This window comes from Leptonychotes weddellii, chromosome 1, assembly GCF_054177405.1.
Source record: "Leptonychotes weddellii isolate Sample4059 chromosome 1, ASM5417740v2, whole genome shotgun sequence".
NCBI classification, from domain to species: domain Eukaryota; kingdom Metazoa; phylum Chordata; class Mammalia; order Carnivora; family Phocidae; genus Leptonychotes; species Leptonychotes weddellii.
Window position 1 is genome coordinate 87,627,532 of NC_138369.1, and position 23,749 is coordinate 87,651,280.

Consider the following 23,749-nt stretch of genomic DNA (forward strand, 5'->3'; position numbering starts at 1 on the left):
ATGCAGCTTTCTGTCAAAACTATATTTTCATTTATTTTTCTTCTTTATTGCACTAGTTAGAAATTTCAATACAATATTAAATAGAAGAGCTAATAGTGGACATCCGCATCTTGCTTCCAGTTGCAGGAGGAAAATGTTTTACCATTATGTTGGATGATGGCTGTAGGCTGTCATTGTTTTATATACCCTCGATTAGATTAAGGATGATCCCTTCTATTCCTAGTTTCTCGAATGTTTTTATACTAAATGGATGTTGGATTTTATCAAATAATGTTTCTGCATCTATGGACTTAATCATATGATCTTCTTCATTTGATAAAAGTGGTGAAGTATATTGATTGATGCACCAATGTTTAACCAATCTTGCATTCCTGGAATAAACTTCACTTGTATTGTCTTGTTTAGGATGTTTGCATCTGTGTTCAGGAAAGAATTTAAGCATAGTTTTTGTTTTGTTTTTTTTTCTTGCGAAGTTACTGTATGGTTTTGGGATCAGGGTTATCCTGGTCTCATAACTCAGGTTGCGATAGTTCCCTCCTTTTTCCACTTTCTGAAATAGTTTGTGCACGATTGACATCATGCAGATTATTTCATCCTTAAATATTTGCAGGAATTCACCAGTGAAGCTATGTAGGCTTGAAGTGTCTGTGTGTGTCTGGGAAGGCTTTAATTGTGAATTCAATTTCTTTAGCAAACATAAGGCTATTTAAATGTTCTATTCATCCAGATGCCAAATGTGTTTTTCCAGAATTTTTTTCATTTACCTTTTCAAACATCTTAGCATGAAGGTGTTCATATGTTCTTGTGTTACTGAGATATAAATCACATACCACAAATTCACCATTTTAAAGTATACAATTCAGTGGTTTTAGAGTGTTTACAAGTTTGTGCAACCATCACCGCTATTAAAGCCCGAACATTTCACCAGCCCGAAAAGAAGCTCCAATTAGCAGTGGCTTTCATTTCCCTCTCCCAGCCCCTGTCAACCACTAATCTACTTTTTGTCTCTATAGATTTGCCTACTCTGGATATTACATATAAATGGAATTATACAGTCTGTGACCTTTTGTTTCTGGCTTCTTTCACTTAGTGTAATGTTTTCAAGGCTGATTTACGTTGTAGCATGTATCAGTATTTTATTTCTTTTAATGACTAATATTCCATTGTGTAGATCCACCACATTTTGTTCACATATATTCAAATCATTTCTATTTTTCGGTTATTGTGAATGCTGTTGCTGTGAAGGCTTGTTTAGAAGTTTTTGTGTGAATACGTTTTCAGTTCTCTTGGGTATATGCCTAAGAGTAGAATTGCTAAGTCACATGGTAACTCTATGTTTAATATTTTGGAGAACTGCCAGACACCGTTTTCCGAAGCAGCTATGCAGCAGTGTATGAGGGTTCCAATTTCTCTACAGTCTCACGAGCACTTGTTATTTACCTTTTTTAAAAAATAAAATAGCCATTCAAGTTGTTGTAGAGTGCTATCTCATTATGGTTTTGATTTGCCTCTTTCTAATGACTAGTGATACAGAGAATCATAGTATGTCTTACTGTGTTTTCAAAGTCTGTAGGGTGTAGTGATGTTGCCTTTTTCATTTCTCAGATGGGTAATCTGTGTTTTCCTTCTATTTGTCCATTATCAGTCTTCCTAGAGTGTTATCCATTTTTCCAGTCTTTTCAAAGAACACATTTTTAGCTTTGTTCATTTTCTCTGTTATGTATTTGCTTTATTTTTCATGATTTCCTACATCCTCTTATTTCTTTGGGTTACATTTACTGTTTTTTTATGGCTTCTTGAAATGGAGGTATAGATCATTTATTAGTCTTTGTTACATTCTAACACATGCATTCACATTCTAATTTCCCTCCAAAGCACTGCTTAAGTTGCATTCTCCCCAAACTGAAATACTGTATTTTCATTGTTAAAATATTTTCTAATTTCTATTTTGATTTCCTTTTTGATCCATTATTTGGAAGCTTGTTGAGTAATCCAAATGTTTAGGGATCATCTATTTTTCTGTTGTTAATTTCTAGGTTATTTTCACTTTTGTCAGAGAATATAGTCCATATTATTTATTTATTTATTTATTTATTTTTTTAAAAGATTTTTTATTTTATTTTACTGAGAGAGACAGAGAGAGAGCATGAGAGAGAGGAGGGTCAGAGAGAGAAGCAGACCCCCTGCTGAGCAGGGAGCCCGATGCGGGACTCGATCCTGGGACTCCAGGATCATGACCTGAGCCGAAGGCAGTCGCTTAACCAACTGAGCCACCCAGGCGCCCCATATAGTCTATATTATTTAAATCCTCAGAAATTTTTGGAGACAAAGTAAATCTAAAACATAAAGAAGCCCCCAAAAGATCTAGAAATTAATAATCACACCCCTCTATTTCAAGAGATAAACAGAAATCTTCTAATTTTTGTTCTTTACCTCTTTCATATATAAATAAAAAATATTGCTTAGAAATGTAACCATAAAGAAAACTGTGCATGCACTCTGTGTATCTATATGTATATTACCATTCTGTAACAGGTCTTATAAGCTATAGTGCTCCTATCACTTGGGCAAATTGGAATTATTGAAAAAAATGAATGCAGATTATTCTCATTCAGCAATGTAACAAACACTTCTGACCTTTGGAAAGTGAGTGAAAATTCTGTCTATACGATCTATCACTGCAGCGAATTCTGTCTCTGAGCTTCTCAGAGTCACATTGATAGCACCTGGGACATAGATTCCTTATTTGCACTTCAAAATTCCATTTTACTTATAGCTCTATTTCCTGGTAGACACTGGCTGACAAAATATGTCCTCAGACCACGTGAACTTCTGTCTTGACAATTTTGTCAACAACTATTCTACCTTTAGAATAAGAAGAAATGCATTATTTTTACATTTGTTTTCACATCTATGTAGGAGATGGTACAGGCCAAAACAATACCATCCAGTACTGTCATTGACAATAACCTCAGTTTCCTCATTTGAATTAAAAAATAAGTAAATTACACTTCAAGATAATAGAGTTATCCAAGGAATAACTTAAGTACTTAATAGATTGTCTTTCACATGGGTAGTGCTCACAAAACACAAATTATTTCCTTCTAATACATTCTGACTTCTCTTACATGTTATCCTAAATTCATTGATAGCTAAAATGTATCCTGAGAGGCAAGCAATATTCAGAACCACATTCCACATTTCAGGTTAGATTAGTTTATGCTATAGTAACAAATGACACCAAAATCTCAAAGTCTTAAAAAAAGATTATTTCTACATCTATTACATGTTCAGTACAGGGCCGGGGAGGGGGAGTGTTTACAGTGTATATCTAATATTAATCCTTAGATATAGACAAATGCAGTCTTATCATGTAACCCAGAGAAAAAGAGATCTGAAATATTTGTGGCAGCCCTAATGACTAGTACAGCATCCCTCATGTCCTATCTTCCAGCTTTTGTTGATAGTGTTCAGAAGCACACCATTACACAGCCAAAAGTATGCCTAAAATGGAAAAGGCTAACAATACCAAATGTTAGAGAGGATCTGAAACAACCAGAATTCTCATACACTGTGCTAGGGGGAGTATAAAACGGCATGACTACTTTGGAAAGTTATCTGACAATTGATTAAAAAGTTGAAGACACACCTACCCTTCAACCCCATAATTCCAATCCAAGAGAATCGAAAGCATATGTCCACAAAAACCCTTGTATAAGAATGCTCAATCAAATTTACTCACACTGACCAAAATCAACCTGGATGTCCATCAATAGGAGAATGGATAAGCAAACCACAGTTGTAGATTTATACAACATATACTACTCACAATCAAAAGGGACAAACCACTGATATATCCAAAAACATGAATATCAAAACATTTTGTTGAGTGGAAGAAGCCAGAAACAAAGAACATTCTGTAGATTCCATGTATATACAGTCCTAGAATAGGCAAAACTAACTTATGATGACAGAATCATAAGATCATTATTACAAAACATTAGATCAGTATTTGCTGCTAGCTTCAAGGGTGGGAGAAACGGAACAGGAAAGAGCACAAAATAACTTTTTTTACTGATGGAAATGTTCTGTGTCTTGAGTGAATATGTATACATTTGTTAAAACTAATTGAACCATTCACTTAATAGTTGAGCATTTTACTCTATATTAGTAATAGCCTAACTTTTTAAAAATTAAAAAGTATTCAAGGACATTTCAGTCATACAATTTTTAACATTTATTTGACAAACCTAATATTATTCATTAGCCATTTCAGAACACTCTGACTCAGATTTTTAAAGTAATGTTATACTAAGAAGCCTGGGAAAAAAATTAGTAAAAACATCAACATCACTCCAGTAATATGCCAAGACAGTAAAATTTTCATGGGCCATATTTTAAAGTCTGTAAAATTCAACTCATTTTAGACTGCTTTGGCTGTTTATTGATTTTTTTTTTAAATAAGGAAACTATATTGAAAGAAAGCATTAAATCACCTGGATGCTGACATCTGGTGGAGCATTTCTACCCTTTATTTCACCAGTTATACAGCTATTTAACTATTTACCAGGATCACTTAGGATACAGCTGTAAAGAAAACAGACCATCTACTAGCTGTTGAGCAAGATTCCTAATTACTCTTAGCTTTTTTCTCACTTGCTAAACAATATAAAAAGCATCTGAAACAGTGCCTGGCCCATGATATAAACTTAATAAACGTCAGTTTCATTCTTGTGCATGAAGCACCCTTAATAAATGTTGTTTTTTTTCCTTTTCTTTCTTCTCCTCCTCCGAACTCTTCCACTTCCCTTGCCTCTTCCTTTTCATTTTCTTGCCTCTTTTGCTTCTTCTGCCTTCCCCCCTCCTCCCCTCCCTGCTCCTCCTCTACACCCTCTTCTTCCTCTTTCCTCTTGTAATATATGCTCATGAAAGTAGGGGGGAAATTCCTCTCCAAGAAATGAGAAAAAACTTATGTATGAGATTTTTTACAAACGTATTTTCCAGTTGTTTTCAAATCTGTTACCTAATGAATTTTAGTATTCAAAATAACAAAAATGTAAAAATCATTAAAAATATATTTCTGTTGCATGGATCAATTCCAAATAATTTTTAAGCTTTTAAATTTAAGCCTGGAAGATGTTTAGTCACATAGAGTTGGAGTCTTTTCTACAAATATGGGAGAGTTCCTGATACATTAACTTCTTGACTTAGAGAAAGAACAAAAATCTCTGGGCAGTTGTGGACACCATTACGGGGAAAACTTGGCTGACCCAACCCACTGAACCTAACATGATGAATTTCTCCAGAGCAAATGGGAAAATCAAGTCCTTGCGTATACACCTGTGACAATTTTATTCTTTTTTTCAATGTTTTAGCATCCAGTGATATATATTTTTTTAAAGATTTTATTTATTTATTTGACAGAGAGAGACCCAGCAAGAGGGGAACACAAGCAGGGGGAGTGGGAGAGGGAGAAGCAAGCTTCCCGCAGAGCAGGGAGCCCGATTTGGGGCTGGATCCCAGGACCCTGGGATCATGACCTGAGCCGAAGGCAGACGCTTAATGACTGAGCCACCCAGGGGCCCTCCAGTGACATTTCTTAAGAAATTATTTCTTAATCATTCATGATTGTTGTTTGTGATTTTTCTACCTCTATTATTCTACATTTATTAGTTGACGTTATATGAAGGAAAATCTTTTTATTTATATTAGTGTGGACCCATGGATTATTTTATTCCATTGATTATGATCTATTATTGTCAATTTTGTCCCAAAATTGTCCCAAATTTGGTCAGTGGGAACCTCTTGAAGCTATCTCCTGTGTCCTTTTGCCATGATGACCCCCAACATTCTTTGAGACTTCCTTACTTTCTGACATAAAATAATGTTCCAGGTTCATCTTATGCTCTCCCTCTCCAGTCCCAGAAGCAGTCATTTATTTCCTCATGAAATTCCAATTCTTTTCATGAATAATGTTTTATAGAAATCAACATGTGGGTGATAAGTATGCTCATTATTATTGTGGTGTTGTTATTCCAGATAGAACTGGGAAGCGTGTATGAGATTTTTTAAAAAACGTATTTTCCAGTTGTTTTCAAATCTGTTACCTAATGAATTTTAGTATTCAAAATAACAAAAATGTAAAAATCATTAAATATATATATATTTATAACAGTTATTTCCACATTAAAAACCATCAGTTTTCACTGATACCATTCGAACCCCAAACCAAAGGTTTTATATTTTTCATATTTGCAACTCTTTCCATATTTGCAACTCTCATTTCTGACAATGACAAACCTGGCTCTCATTATTCTTATTTTCGGTTCAATTCACCCTGTATACAACAGATGTCCCAATGCTTCCATTGCCCTTCGTCCCAAAGGTCTCTCCTCCCTCACTCGGATTTTGAAACCTGTTGCTGAGCCCCTGCAGCCACCACTGCTCTCCTTTACCAATGCTCTTCTCGCCCTGCTCCTGCTTCTAACACCTTATACCAGGCCTAGGCCACTGGCCCCCACAGGGCACCTTCCTCACACTGCTCAGCCTCCACCACCCTGCTCTGATACAGCATATCCTCATTCAAAAGCCAAAAAGCTAAGTGATTCCAAAGCACTTATATTAGACCAGGTCCTCCAAGAAGCAGATGCTAAGACTGGATTAAATATATAAGAATTTTATTCAAGGAAATGACTGTGTGAGATAAAATAGGAAGGTAGCCAAACAAGCCTGGGAGGGTCACCAGAGTGCAAAGAAGCCTGACTCCAAGTGAAAATATAGATGAGAAAATTTGGGTGGAAGGGTCTGAGGAAAACTCAGCAAACCTATCAAGGGGTCCTCGTGCCAAAGCAGACTGTCAGAGGAGTCCTGTGACTCCCAGAAATCTTTCTGCTTCAATATCCATCCCTACCATGCAAAGAGCCCATGGGAAGCATGGGAAGAGCACAGAGGAGGGGGTGGGATTCAGAGCCCAGCAGCTGGGGGCCCTCAGCAATTTTACCCGTGTTCACAGAAGCAGAATCTATATTCTCACAGCTGCTCCAACACTAAGATCATTTTTGTCCTTTATTTAATACTGCCTGTCAGAATCACAATAAAACAAACTCTTTTTATAAATTGCATGTAGTAACAAGAAGACATGTGCCAGACCACTACACCTTTATTTTTCTTCATAACTCAGAAGGAAAGAGCACCCCATTAAGTTAAACACTTTTTAATATCAAGAAGATTTTTGGAAGTGTGTCCTTTAGAAACTTTCTGGAGTGGTTACTGCATAAGTAGTTATTCGTTATCAAATCTCTGACCACATGTCTGGCACTATTGAACATGGTGAACCATAGGTCTAGCTAATAAGTACATTTTTGCAAGTATATTCCTTACCTGTGGCCCACAGCATTTCAAAACTTGAATTTTTCACTGAGTATGTTTGTATTTGTTTAAAATGCTGTGTCAAACTTTCTCAAATAAACACATACAAAGAATAGGCAGATTGTTTACACTTTGGAAAATGAAAGATAAAAAGGAGGGTGTCATGGCAATAGAGAACTATTTTATATTACACAATTTTATTGAGCAATTGTAGACATTAATCCAGCCCTTCAAGCTACAATTCAGCATTCATACTCTCATAGACATTACCTCTACATTTAATCCTCACATTTTAACATCAATTTCAGTGGAGACCATATGTTTAAACTTCATTAGCTCGGCTTAAATTTTTGCATAATGTTGAAAAGCCCTATGGTCCCTAAGTACACAAAAATGTTACTCATAGAACAAGAAATCGCATAGATATAAAACTAGACACCTACAGCAAACAGATATAGATATGTAAAAATTAGACACTTGTAATGACTTTCTGAAGGAAGTTTTAAAATCTAATTTTCACAAATATCCCTGAAATTTAGGATTGCCTCAAAGAAACACAAGAACTGGAGAAGAAAAAACCTAGAGCTGAGCACTATTAGTACGATTAAAAAAAAAAAAAGTAAAACTATTTTAAAAAATACTTATGGCTTACAATCATTCAACATTTTATACACATTTGTAGAATGCCTACTGTGTGGCAGATAAAATATTTAAGTGCACAAATGCCGTCTAAAATGGCAATCCCTAGCCACATGTATTTATTGAACACTTGAAATGTGACTAGTTCAAACTGAAGTTGTACTCTACATATAAAATACACACCAGGGCCTCCTGGGTGGCTCAGCTGGTTAAGCATCTGACTCTTGATTTCGGCTCAGGTCTTGATCTCAGGGTTGTGGGATCAAGCCCCACACTGGGCTCTGTGCTTGGTGTGGAGCCATCTTGGGATTCTCTCTCGTCCTCTCCTTCTGCCCCTACCCCCCCTTCCCTCTCTTAAAAAAAAAAAAAAAAAAATATATATATATATATATATATATATATATATGCAGATTTCAGAGACTTAGGATAAAAAAGACGAAAGGAAAATATCTCAGGTCACCTGGGTGGCTCAGTCGTTAAGCGTCTGCCTTCGGCTCAGGTCATGATTCCAGGGTCCTGGGATCGAGCCCCGCATTGGGGCTCTCTGCTCCGAGGGAAGCCTGCTTCTCCTTCTCCCACTCCCCCCTGCTTATGTTCCCTCTCCCGTTGTGTCTCTCTCTGTCAAATAAATAAATAAAATCTTTTAAAAAAAAGGAAAATATCTCATTAATATCTTACACTAATTAAATGTCAAATGATATTTTGCATATTGGGGGTTGATATATTATTATTAATTTAACCTACTCCAAGCTTTTCTAATGTGGATACTAGGTAATTTTAAATCACATATGTAAATTCCATTATATTTCTATTGGAAAAATGTTAACACATACTACTGTGGTAGATAATGGTGTTTGCCTGGAAGTCTATCTTTCCATCCTTTTGGGGGCTTGGCAGGACAGCACTCCCTCACTCTCTTTGACTTTAAGTGTGGCCAAGAGGCTTCCTTTGACTTGGTCAGTTATGAGGAGATTATGGAAATTATGAAGAGATGCAGCAAATGTCACTTCCCAGAAGAGGCTTTAAGAGTCCGGGCGAGTTTTACTTCCCAGCTGCTGTTACCACAGAAACAGACATTGTAAGGGGGCCTCCGTCTTCCCAGCTGCTTAGTGACTAAGAGCCCCTTCACCGGCACGGCAGACATGTAGTTTGAATCAGATATAAACTTTTAATGTTTCAAGCCAGCAAAGTTTAGAGTTGCATCATAACGTGGCGGGGGGGGAGAGGGGGGAGGTCACCAAGAGGATGTGACCACCAGTTGACCCCAGAGCTGGACTCCAGCAATCAGAGGCTCCTCGTCCCCTCCCCTGTCCTTGGAATGTGCATTCTACTTGCCTCCCCCACTCCCACAAGCTGCCCCAAGGACACGGCCTTGAGATAATGAGGTGGTGCCGGACCATCTGAACAGTACACATGACTGAATCCAGTGAAGGCCTCTATGCAAGCTTTTCAGATGCAGCGGTTGGTATGGAGATCTACTCATCCTGCAGCTGCCCAAGACAAGTAAATATTCCCTTGCTTTTTAACCTGCCACCTACCAGTCTGGAGTGGTCTCTCTTCTGTCTCTCCCCGCCCTTCGTGGCGGGTGGGGCGGGGAGGGGTTTCAGGTTATACCCCGGAGGCCCCCAGGTTGCGGACAAACAATTGGCAGCCAGCCAGGCGACCAAAGAAACGGTCCCTGGGAAAGAGGCAACCGTGGGGGAAATCCCGAGTCAGTCAGCGGGGAACCTCCGCGTGAGGAGAGGTGGCCCGTATGTAAGAGCTTGAGGACCGAGCCTCGCCGCCGGGACAACGCCCGGCGAATGCCAGCTGGTCTAATGCGCCCCTCTGCGGAAGTGCGCAGACTGCGCCGCGCAGAGCGAGGAAACGCATGGTTGCGCAGCGGGCTGCCGTGCGCTCTGTGCCCTTCAGAGGCTGAAGGTCAGCCTAGAGAGCTGGAAGAAGAGCTGAGATTAGAGAATACGCAAGTGTTCACTACTCTGCTCGCTTCAGGGCTGGCAGACACAGTGGGAGAGTGGGATGATAAACTGGAGAATTTAGCCTGCCAGTTTGTAAAGCGGGGAGGGTGCAAACTGCCATGGATTAAGGTCCAGCGCCTGTGACTAAACTTGATTGGGAGGTTCACAGGTGAGATCCCTGGGAAGGGATTGTGGTGATTGACAGTGAGACAGACCAAACGCCCCGTGCCATCTGCCCCTAATACAAAGGAAAGCAAAAGCACAGCAACAGTAACCCCAGCCAGCAGAGCAGCCCCCAATTCCGGAAATGGTCATGATGAGAGAATATACTTCCACTGAGCTTATTGATAATACCTGCCAAGTTCCAGCAAAAGGCCAGGGAAACTATCCAGACATGGTTAGGGCAGCCATGGGATAGGGGAGACAATGGTATTTCCCTGACCAGGCAGGAGGGACAGATAAAGAACAACATCACCACCACACATCACACACTTGGCCTTCTGGCAGCTCCTTCATGGCACTTGGTGGTGGGGGGGGGGAGGGGGCATGTGAAACGAATCTTTTCAAAGTCTCCCCTTCCCCAGCCAAGCTTATAGACAAAACTCACAGTTGTCTGCACTTGGCCCTAACTCTGTTTTTCTAGGTGACGGTGCCCTCCATTCTCGGAAAATTGACCCCAACTACAAAACATATTCTTCTCTAGCCTGACCACAACCCATATCCCAGATGAGCCCAGGACAGACCCTCTCGAAAAACCTGCCACTTCCTGCTCTATCTGGTCAAGAGTCAACCCTCTCCTCACAACCCCCATCCCTGGGCACAGCTGCAACCCTCTCACATCCTTCAAAACCCCTTAAAAGGCCCAGCCTAGGGCGCCTGGGTGGCTCAGATGGTTAAGCGTCTGCCTTCAGCTCAGGTCATGATCTCAGGGTCCTGGGATCGAGTCCCGCATAGGGTTCCCTGCTCAGTGCAGAGCCAGCTTCTCCCTCTCCCTCTGCCACTTCCTCTGCTTGTGCTCTTCTGTCTATCTCTCTGTCAAATAAATAAATAAAATCTTAAAAAAAAAAAAAAAAAAAGGCCCAGCCTAACAGAAACTCCAGTTGACATCTCTCTTGATGTCTGGCCTCTCTCCTCCCTTGGAGAGTGAATAAACTCTGTCCTGATTGTGGCCCTACTCTTGGTGCAATTCTTTGCCGCCCATTTCACCAGTGACCCTAACAGGGGTTCAAGGTACTCATTCCCATATAGATTATTACCTCTCAAGGAGGCTTGACCCAATGAGTATGAGCTCCTGAGCTTGCGAGACTCAGGAAATCTATACAAGATGTACAGCAAATTCTTAGGGAATTGGGAATGAGACAGGCAATCTACACCCATGTCTTTGAAGGTCCTGATTGGGCCACATTCAGTGCAGGAATAAAAGCTAAAATACTCCAGCACTTGGTATGGGAGACTGATATGCATGCTGAACCCAGTTGTGGGACAAGATATTTATGATGTTAGACAATCCATTGCTGATCTAGAGGAAACTGACAAATCCCAAGAATGGGTACAGGCTGTAGGAAAGGCCCAAGAGAGAGAAGTGGCTTGAAAAGCTAAAAGACAACTGCCTATAAGGGTCCAGTAAAAATAACCCAAAAGTAAATGTAGTTTGACCTAACTGTTGTCAGGTCCCCACCTAGACAGATAGATGCTGTGTTGGCCTATGGAAAGCCTTAAAATATGGACAACAGTTCAGACCTGTCCCTGCTGCTCCTACCATCCCTGATAACCCACACAGAGGCCTCAGGGTTATAGTCCTAATCACAGTGGGTGCCTCCCACACCCTGGGTAGAGGATACAGGGCAAGATTGCCTCCAGGTGAGAGTTGTTGGAGGCGATCAGAGGCCTCATATTGAGCTCACTATTCACTGGTCCTTCAGAAATAAACAAAAGGTGGCAGCTCCAGGGGATACCGGAGCCAAATGTACTCTAGTACATGGTAACCCTCCGAAGTTTTCTGGTTCCCTCAGCAACCATGATGGTTACAGTGCGCCAACAGCTATGATCAGGAAGGTCCTTTTGACACTGCAAATTGGGCATTATACCCCCGAGAAAATGAGGTTTTCATCTCCCCAATACCAAAGAACATATTGGGCATCGATATCCTACACGGTCAAATTCTGCAAACCTCTATCAATGAATTTCACCTCCAGGTTAAGAGTAATCAAGCCAGTTCCATGGAAAAATACCAGTTGAGAACTGGCAAGCCTGCCACCCCCATGAAGAATGGTAACTGTCAAACAATAGAAATTGCCTGGAGGGCATAAGGACACAGGAGAAACTATCCAAGAACTGCACCAAATGGGTATTTTATGCCCTGTCCATAGTGCTTTCAGTAGCCCCACATGGCCAGTAAAAAAGCCAGATGGTCCATGGCAGATGATGGTGGACTACCAAGACTTGAACAAGGTAGTGCTCCGATCCATGCAACTATGCCCAACATTGCCACCATCTTGATACCTTGGCCATGGTCCTAGGAATGTACCATGTTCTATCAGACTTAGCAAATGCCTTTTTCAGTACATCCCTGGCACTGAGTCACAAGATCAATTTATCTACACATAGCATAGGCAGCAATGGATCTTTTGAGTGCTTCCCCAAAGTTACCTGCACAGCACACCATATGTCATAGAATGGTAACCTGAGGCCTGTCCCTATGCTCCTTCCCTATATCAATAAAATGGGCCCATTACATTGATGATAGAATCTTAACATGTGAAGACTTGCTTCTGCTGCAGGCTTTGCTGGCACATCTGCAAAGGAGAGGATGGACCACGAACCCACAGAAAATTCAAGGCCCAGGCACCACCATCAGGTTTTGGGAATCGTTTGGTCAGGTAACATGTATGTTGTCCCAGATGCTGTTTAAAAAGATGCAAGCCTATCCAACCCTTATATCCAACCCTTAAGAATATAAAGGAAATGCAAGCCTTTATACGACTTTGGGGTTTTAGGGGATTTTTAGGGCATCTTCCCAGCAGGGCTGCCACTCGAGTTAGATGTGTCTGTGACTCCAGAAGGTATCGGGTGGGCACTCGGGCAGAGACAGCAGAAGGAGAGAGTGCCTCCAGGATTTTGGCTCCAGCTTTGAAAGGGGACAAAACCCCAATATATTCCAACAGAGAGACAGTTCCTAGCAATGTTCAGAGCTTTCTTCCACGTGGAACCTTTCAGGAAGGAATAAACCACAGTGGACATTGAGATGAACTCAGAGCAGTTTGGCTGGTGATCACTCATGAGCCCTGGCCATTAACCCTTTGCACTGAAAGTTGGGGTGTTCTAAGGAGACTAACCCTATGACTTGGACAATGGGAACCCAAGGGTTGGATGATCACTCATAAACCCTTGTGTGGTCAGGATATATGGAAAGTCATCAGATCTGCCTGCAAGAGCCTGAGGCAGTCTCCACTGTTTTCCACTTCCCCACCCACAAGGAACTGACACCTCCTGGCAATCAAGAAGCTGCAGCCCTCGGTGCACCTGGGTGGCTCAGGTCATGATCTCAGGGTCCTGGGATCGAGCCCTGCATCGGGTTCCCTGCTCGGTGGGGAGTCTGCTTCTCCCTCTCCTCCCTGCTCATGTGCTTTCTCTAGCTATCTCGGTCTCTCTCTCTCTCTCTCAAATAAATAAATAAAATCTTAAAAAAGAAAGAGAAGCTGTTGCCCTCATTCAGATATGAGCTCTACCAACTGACCCTTCTGTAGATACAGCAGATGGGATGCATAGAAAGAGTGTCCACCGTTGCACCCAGGTGGGTTGGTATATTGGCAAGGATGCCAGATGTCCTTAGAATACTTGCTTAACGCAATAACGTGTCATGTGTGTTCTAAACAACGTCCAAGGTAACTGCCAAAAGAATCTGGGTCCATCCATCAGAGTTCCCAAACAGTGAAGAACTGGCAAATTGATTATATTGGTCCCTTCCCTCTGAGTGGGGATTCTAAATTTTCCTTAGTTTGCATAGACACTGTGCATCTATCCCAACCCAACCTTTTCCCTGTCACTGTACAAATGAGACTGTCACCATTAGGGATTAGAGAAGACAAGTACCATGTATGGATACCCTCATTGAATAGACAGATCAGAGGCCACATTTCAAAAGTCACAATATGTAAGCCTGGGCAAAAGAACATGATATTGGGGCTCCTGGGTGGCTCAGTGGATTGAGCATCTGCCTTCAGCTCAGATCATGATCCCAGGGTCCTGGTATTGAGCCTTGAATTGGGCTCCCTACTCAGCAGGAAGTCTGCTTCTCCCTCTGCCTGCCGCCTCCCCCACCCCCCGCTTGTGCTCTCCCTCTCTCTCTGTCAAATAAATAAAAGAACATGATATTGAACAAAGGTTCCATCTCTCCTATAATCTGCAAGCAGCAGGGTTGGTAGAAAGAAAAAAATGAAATATTAAAGCAGCAGATTAAATGACTAAAAGGTAAAACCACCTTGGCCAGGACAACTAAAGTACTGTCCCAGGCTTTAATATATTTGAATGATCAGCCATACAGCCTGTTGTCCCATATGCCAGACTGGGGACCCCTGCCCAGATACCCAATACCATAAAGGTGTGGAAATCACAGGAAACAGCCATTGCCCCGACTCTCATCGTAAATCAACACGCTGTGCTGCCGAGAAAGCTAAGCCCCATCATGCCTGGGAAAGGAGTTATGTACTGGAATTTACAGTGGGACATCTGGGATGGCTGGGATGGGTGAGTTCCTTGGCACCCCTGAGGGTGGGGGGTTGGGGAGAACTCAATCTCCACCAGAATCCCAATGTCCCGCTAGAAGCTGGACCTGTTGAAACACACTATGTCTGGAATGGAACTTGCACCATTGAAATAGGGGTGAAGGTAGGGGTCCTTGTCTGCCATATCCCACCCCCAGTCCATCTCCTCATGCCTGACAGTGCTGCCTCTCCCAGCCAACAGGTATGGTCTATACAATCAGGGCAAGTTCCTAAAGCTGCCAACCTCCATCTCCTTAAGGCCAGCTGTGCATGTTCTGTCTTCCACTGGTACAATTATTTGGCCACTGTCCTTGTTCCCTCCATTGTCCTGGAGGACATTATAGCACATGTAGAAGTCCTCACGAAATTCACTCAGCAAGCCTTAAAAGATAACCAACAAAACTTGGTCTTCGTTGGACACTGGCATGAAAAGCTGTCCTCTAAAATAGGATGGCCTTGGGGGCGCCTGGGTGGCTCAGTCCATTAAGCGTCTGCCTTCGGCTCAGGTCATGATGCCAGGGTCCTGGGATCGAGCCCCGCATCGGGGGTCCTTGCTCAGCAGGGAGCCTGCTTCTCCCCTGCCTGCCGTTCCCCCTGCTTGTGCTTGCTCTCTCTCTCTCTCTCTCTCTCTCTCTCTCACTCTCTCGTTGTCAAATAAATAAATAAAATCTTAAAAAATAAATAAATAAATAAAATAAAATAGGATGGCCTTGGACAATAAATAAATAAAATAAAATATAATAGGATGGCCTTGGACATTATTACTTCCTTATAAGGAGGCATCTGTGCCATTATCCATATAGAATGTTGTGTGTTTATGCCTAATGAGACCGTTAATGTATCATCTTTATTAAATTACATGAGGATAAAAGTGAATGTCCTGAATGATCTGATCCCCAGCCTAGGGGACTTATTGGTGGTTCAGATCATAGGGCTCTTGGTGGAAAAAAAGTGTCACTGATTTTGGGAATCATTGTCTTAACCTGTGTTTTCTCTTGCATGTACCTATATCATTGCCACATCACCTGCCTCCAGTGTAGCCAGAGAGCCACCCAACCAGCCCCCTCCATGTTAGTGAAACCCCTTGCGGACCACTCCAGGCACATTGAGGAGGAGGGGGCCATGTGAGATTGTAAAAGCTGGTCAGGAGGGACAGAGTATCGGGAAGGGTCGTTGAGAAGATATGACCACCAGTTGACCCATGAACCAGACCTCAGCAATCAGAAACTACCTCCTCCCTCTCCTGTCTTTGGAATGTGCACTCAGCATGCCTTCCTGCTCCCAGAAGCTGCCCCAAGGACAGAGCCTTGGGCTGGTGATGGGGTGTTGAGACCACCTAGAAGGCATGCATGACTGAACCCAGTTAAGGACCTGTAGAAACTTGTAGGACATGGCAGGCTGGTGTGGAGATCTGCTCCTCTTGTGGTTATCCAAGACCAGCCTCGAATGTAAGTTCCCGTATGAAATCTGCCACCTACTGACCTGCAGTGGTCTGCCGCTTCTCTTCAGTCTTGCTCTGCCCTGAGTATGGGCTGGTTTCAGATCACACCCGGAAATGCCCCAGGTTATGGACTAACACCTGGAGTTCGGTGTTTCCCAAACTTCAGTTCGTATCAGAGTCACCAGGAGGCTTTGTTAACAGACTGTGTGTCTATGGGTGCCTGGTTGGCTCAGTTGGTTGAGCGACTGCCTTCGGCTCAGGTCATGATCCTGGAGTCCCTGGATCGAGTCCCGCATCGGGCTCCCTGCTCGGCGGGGAGCCTGCTTCTCCCTCTTACCCTCCCCCCTCTCATGTGTGCTCTCTCTCTCTCATTCTCTCTCTCAAATAAATAAATATAATCTTTAAAAAAAAAACAAAACAGACTGTGTGTCTAACAAGTTCCCAGGTGCTGCTGATGCCGCTGGTCTGGGGAGCACACTTTCAGAACCACCGGCCCGGCCTAGCCTGGCTGGCAGGTGCTATGAAACTTGGGGCTGAATAATAGTTGAAGAACTCCTACGTAATTGTTGATAATGAGTCCAGTATTATCGTTTATCCCAACATACTAATGGGATGAACATCAGCACATCTGTGTTATAAGAAATTAAGATTATGTATTAGACAGGGTTTTATTATTATTTTTACAATGTACTTTGGGGCCCCAAGGTGGCTCAGTCGTTAAGCGTCTGCCTTCGGCTCAGGTCATGATCCCAGGGTCCTGGGATTGAGTCCCGCATTGGGCTCCCTGCTCGGCGGCGGGAAGCCTGCTTCTCCCTCTCCCACTCCCCCTGCTTGTGTTCCCTCTCTCCCTGTGTCTCTCTCTGTCAAATAAACACTATTTCATTATTACTCAAAGTACAAAATAAATATCTAAGAATCCATAGTGAGATAAATAAGTCATTGAATAAATATATAAATAACTGGGAGATAGAGGACAAATCTGATACGAACAATGTACTTTGATTTACACTATTCTATCTCAGGTACTGTCTACATCAATACAATGACATTTCCTATGTATCCTCTTCCTTTGCCAGCCCATTAGAAAATATAGGGGTTATACTGTATTCCAATAAGACTAGTCACACAATTTAAAACTTGGATAAAAAAAATTCCTCTTAGATGGTCTCTGACAAATGGTACAATTTATTTACTGATCAACAAAAAAAGTAAAACTAATTGTGCTGAAACAATTTTTAATAAAAACCTGGAAATCACAAAAATGTCTCTGTCCACAAAGGATAATGGCTTTACTTTCAGCAAAGATACCCAAGAACATCCAATGCTTCTATCTAGTGTGATTAAAAACACAAAGAAAGCACAGACAAAAGCCCTCAATACCGGGTGTCTCACTGTCCTTCATTTGGGGGCAGTTTGGGGAGCCGTATCTCCAACAATGCCCAACAGAATATAACCAGCCACATACAAGTAAAAAGTAACTTTTAAGAATGACTCTATGGCCTGTGCCCAGTTCTTGTCTTCTAATACCACTCTCCAATTTCTCCTTAAAAAAATAGCTGATAGTAGGACTGGGACAAGATGAGCCTGCTGCATCTTGAAGTGCCAGGAAGTGTACAAAAGACAAAAGGACACAGGAGCCCACTGAAGGAGCTCCAAATGGCCAAAGTTGGAAAAATTGGAGCAGCAAAAAATAACACACTATTTCATTATTACTCAAAGTACAAAATAAATATCTAAGAATCCATAGTGAGATAAATGAGTCATTGAATAAATATATAAATAACTGGGAGATAGAGGACAAATCTCCCCTACAGGTAAATTCCAAATAAATTATATAAGTAATTATGTAGATACCCCCACCCCCAGGGAGATGAAGCTTAATTCCTCACCCTTTACTTATGGGCTATGCTTAGTGATTTCTTTCCAAATACTACGTACAGTATGGAATGGGCAGTGGGAGGAACAAGTCACTCTACAGTGGAGAAGACTGGCAAATGCTACCTTTTCCAGGTGATGAAGGTTGACATCATGTGGATCGTATGTACCTCTCATTTATAATGTTGAGAATGGCACTTCACCTCTGTGGTCTTCCTCCCAAAAATCCATAACCCGCTTCACCTGAGAAAAACATCAGACAACCCCAGACTGAGGGACATTCTACAAAATACCTGATCAGCACCCTGCAAAACTGTCAAGGTCATAAAAAGACAAGGGAAGTCTGAGAAACTGTCACAGCCCAGAGGAGCCTAAGGAGACATGAGGACGAAATATAATCTGGTATTCTGGATGAGACTTGGGAACAGAAATAAGAACAATAAAGAAAAACTAATAAAAAGTAAAGTACGGTGGGGCGCCTGGGTGGCTCAGTCGGTTAAGCGTCTGCCTTCGGCTCAGGTCATGATCCCAGCGTCCTGGGATCGAGCCCCGCATCGGGCTCCCTGCTCTGCGGGAAGCCTGCTTCTCCCTCTCCCACTCCCCCTGCTTGTGTTCCCTCTCTCGCTGTGTCTCTCTCTGTCAAATAAATAAATAAAATCTTTAAAAAAAAAAAAAAAAGTAAAGTACGGAATTGAGCTAATAATAATACATCAATATTAGTTCATTAGTTGTGACCAATCTGTAATAGTAGTGTAGGATAGTAACAACAGGGAAACTCAGTGTAGTATATATGGAAACTTTGTGTGCTGTCTTTGAAACTTCTCAGGAAATCTAAAATTTTCTCAAATAAAAATTTTATTTAGATATAAAAAAGATTGTAACTACTTAAAAAAAAAAATGTCCTCATCTTTTAATTGTGAGATAGCTGAGTCAAGACTTGGGTCTTTCATCCCCTAAATAAACTCCTAGAAATTTGTCCTGACCAGCCTCCTCAGAGGATGACTATGTCAAGTAAGGAAGCCTTCCTTCCTGAAGACAGTGTGTGAGCCTTCAGTCTGGTGAGATTTTCTGGTGTTCAGAATGACACTGGTAGTCGTTTCAATTAGGCTCGAAAATTCTCTGAAATCCTGAGTCGATAGAAATTCAGAATACAATTAATAAAATTTGAACAGATAAAAAAAACTGTTACTCTCACCCCTTCGGTTCATCTGACCCCTTAAGCTTTGAGTGGTCCTGGATTTAATCGCTTTTGAACAAGAAATTTACTGATTTCTATGTGGAGGAATGAGTTTCAATCCATGACTCGGAATAAATGGGATGATGGAAATGATTCCACTCGAAGTCCCTATTAACTGATTGATAACATACCTACAGTGTGGTAGCCAGGAATGTGGGATGGGTTAGGATTTCAGATTTAATCCCCAGTTGTTCTCATATAACCAAATTCAAATTTTAAACGAAAAATTTTTTGCTATCTTTTGTTTTTTCTTTGCCTTCTTTCCCCGGCTCCCCACCTCTCTCTCTTAATTTTGGCTTTTTTTTTTCATAGTTCTCCATGTCCTCGAGAGAAACCTGAGGATAGGAGATTTCCACGGAAGCCTGAGTGCCTACTGCTGGGGGGGATAGGATGGAATGTGCAAACATGCTCCTGTAGCCCCATGTGATGCGGGCCCAGCCAAGGGACAGCATTACCTGCACTGTGTACTCACACAGCTGCAGAGTCATTGAAGAGACCTATGGGCCCTATCACTGCACATATTCAATTAGAACACTTTATTAATGGGCCAAAGAGGAGCAGGGAAATGGGAAAATTCCTGTGCAAATTGCTTTAATCCATTCAGTCCTCCTTGGCTGTGCCTTCCCTGATTAGTCTCTAAATTTTTTCTCTTTACTTATCCTCTGTCTATAAAATCTATATCCCTTACTTTGTGGTGTTCTACATTTATTTTCCCTTCTCTTTACCATGCACACACGTGCGCACACACATCCCAGAGGTGCACTAATGTTCCCCTCCCTGTGAAGGGTTTCTTGACTATACTAAACTACTCACTGGTCCCTGTGTATAATTTCTTGAAAAATACTGGTTAACATAATGTTCTAAATCTCAAAAAATGAATAAATATATGCCCTAAGGTGAGAATTCAGTGTTTGACTACAGTTTTGCAGGAATTATATAGTGCTACTTACTTCTAGATAAGAAATTAGAAGCACTTAGTCAAATAGTTCTCACATATATCCCAACCATGTCCATTTAGAAAATCGCAGTGGGTTCAAATTATCATACATCTTAAAGTTCAGAATGGCAAATCAGAGGTCATCTTTTAAAGTAAAATAACTAGACAGAAAAACCTACCTACCGATTATTGTATAAAATCTACTTTCTCTGGTAAGGTTAAAGTGAATCATCCAGACGTTTGTTCAGACCCAAACAATTCTTCCTGGTTGTATAAAAGCAGAATAAATCTCCCAAAAATGTTACTCACATCTAAACTATGATTAAAGATTGTGAGTCAATGATTTCTGCATTTGACTTTACAGCTATCTGCCTTTAGCCCTGCATAATTTTTTTGTTTTGGTCAACAATTATTTATTTTTCCAAATCTACCATATGCACATATTATGCTATTGGATTAGGTGTAATGGAAGACACAGAGGATTGTAAAATGCAATTTCTACCCTCCAGGAAATTATCATTCATTTATCATATTATTATAATATAAAAAGAACACGATTCTGCCATCATTAATGTGAAGACATACAGGTAGACTGAAAGAGTAAATGTTACGATGACTTTCTTCATTGGCACCCTTGCCGCTTCCCATCTGCCCATATCTAAAGAAATACCACATTAAACAAAATATATTGAGGTTATTTAAAATGTTTTCTAATATTTATGTTTTCCCCCTTTCCTTTGAAACACTGTATGTATCACCTCTCCTAGTCTTTGACCCCTCTATTTTTTAAAAGGTTTTATTTATTTATTTATTTATTTATTTGAAAGAGAAAGAGCACAAGCAAGGAGGAGAGGCAGAGGGAGAAGCAGACTCCCCACTGAGCAGGGAGTCCGATGCGGGGGCTCGATCCCAGGACCCTGGGATCATGACCTGAGCTGAAGGCAGACGCTTAAGGACTGAGCCCCCCAGGACCCCCTGACCCACTCTATTGTTAACCTGAAACTGGTGATGAGGAGCAAAGGCCCTGGAATGTGCCTGGCTCTGTCTCTTGGGAAGCTTTGTACCCTTGAACAAGTAATTTACTCACTTGGCAACTCAGCTTCCTCCTCTGGTAAGTGATGTTAATAATAGAACTCACAGCATTTTCGTGAGGGTTAAATAAATAAACAACAGTATTAAATGTTCGATATTAGATAACAGTGTTTGGTATATAACAAGCATTTAATAAATGTTGACTGTTATTACTGATCTAGTGGTTTGCTGCTTCTATTAATTGCTTCCTTGGACTCAGTAACTAAATCACCAGCAAGATGCACCACGCTCCTGCAGCCAGATGATGTCTTAAGGAGACAACAACCAGACCCCTATCACTATGCTCTGGTAAATGGGACATATAGCCATGCGGCTCTCTGTAGGAGAGTCAGATAAAGCTTCACAGCAACATAAAATTTCTGACTTTCCCACACAAATATATAATTATATTGAAATTCTGTTTACAATGCCTGCTTCAAAAATTCAAAATAGAATTGGCTTTCGATACGGGTTGAAATGACAATGTGTTGTATTGGTCCATGATTCCTCTGTTGGAAATAATTCTGATACATGACCAAATTTTATACCTTAAAATTTGGGTGAAATTTAATTTCGTCTTGTTCTTTTATAGCTCATTTTAAAAATTACATTTGGTTAACTCTTTGCTCTGAGAGCCTGAGGTTGGCATTTAAAAGCAACCTCAAATTCTCAACCAGGGAAAGGTCTCAACAGAAGATGAGAAATTTGAACTTACAAGAATTCTTATCTCTTGAAGCACAGCCATCAACAGCAGACCATGCATAAAAATATAAAAGGATATTATTCTACTTGTAAAGAATTTAAGCATTTCCACCATCTAAAATAAAGCAAAGCTACACAAAGAAGAGCCCAGGCTTCTCCGAAGGGACAGCAATCATTTGGCTTCAAGTGACAAGGATAATTTACATCAATTTACAAATTAACCACCAGTATGACAAACATGAAGCCAGTCGGTATTTGACGTGGGGATATTATTAAATAACTGTCATCCTGCAGTATGTTTAAATTAGTTAATTTGTTTCAATTCATTAATTTTTAAATTAATCAGGTCTATATGTTCTTTTGCACAAAACTGGAAGGATTTTCCTGCAGCTCAACATTGCCCTCCTATGGACTAAAAGCCATAATATGATATTTCAGATATTTAAAAAAGAAATAGGAAAATCATACTCCTATAGCACAGGTTTTAAAATAAGCAGTCAGTCTCAGAAATCTCAATAGCAGCATCGCTAAGTGATCACATCAGATTTGGACTCCTCCTTCCATTGATCAGTTCTGCCCTGGAAAGATTTCCCAGCTTTAGACGACCAGTGGTCTTGTGGGTGGGCAATCATTACAAAGAAATGAGCAACATCATGACGAATCAGTTATTTCACTGAATCTGGCCAGTAATTACAGGGACATTCCAAGGTGATTTTCCTTACTGGGTATCAGGTATATCCTAAGCTAACAATTTATAAAACCTGGTAGACTTCTGGGAGGTGTGGTGAGCTTCCATATAAAGGATACTTTCCACCAATTAGGATAAGAATAAAAGTGCTTGCCAGTTTTGTAGTCTAGACTGCCTAAGAGAAATAAGCCCGATTCTGTGAGGAACTCAACTGGACTTCTGGACTGAATTTGTGTAAGTGAGAGAGTACAGTGATTGGGTATGCTAGAAACAACCAGTGAGTCATCAGATGGGATCAAGCTGGATCAAGAAAAAGAAGACAGGAGGGGGTGGGATGATGATATTTTTAAAATAAAAACCATAAAAATAAAAAATCATTATACAGTCCTTTTTTGAAATTACAATATTAAGGAAATGTTTTATGCGTATGCAGATGATGGTGGAAAAAGTGGTCCAACAGCAGTCACTTTCGTACAAAGTGCATGAAAAGAATATTCCTAAATGATTGCAAAATAATTACAAGTAAGTCCAGGAGAAGTTGTTTTAACCCCTATGAGTCTCAGTTTTCTCATCTGTAAAATAGTATTTTCATTCCTATTTTGCAAGTTTGAGGGTAGAGATAAGAAATAACCCAGGGAAAATCCCTCACTTAGCACATATATTGGTATAGAGTAGCCGTTGTATAAAGGGCAGCTGATTAATAAACAGTATCCATAATTGTCACCTTAGATTTTAGAATTTATCATGCTCTTTCACATATATTAACTAATTTTATTAAATATATTACCATTATTGCAGTCACTACTCAGTGGCATAGCTTCCTTCAGAGTAGAGAACAGAGAGATCAATCTAGCTTGGGAAATTTTAAAGAACTTAATGAGAGTAAGCAACAGATTCATCATCTCAAGCACAACTCACGAGAGCACAAACTTTAACCAAAGCTTTATTATAAAAACTCACACCCACAACTGAACACAATTGACTAACCTTCTCATCACCTTTATAAATCTGCACTCCAAAAAAAGTGGTAGGGGCCATTTGCAGGAGAAGCTGGAGAAATGAGTCCAGGA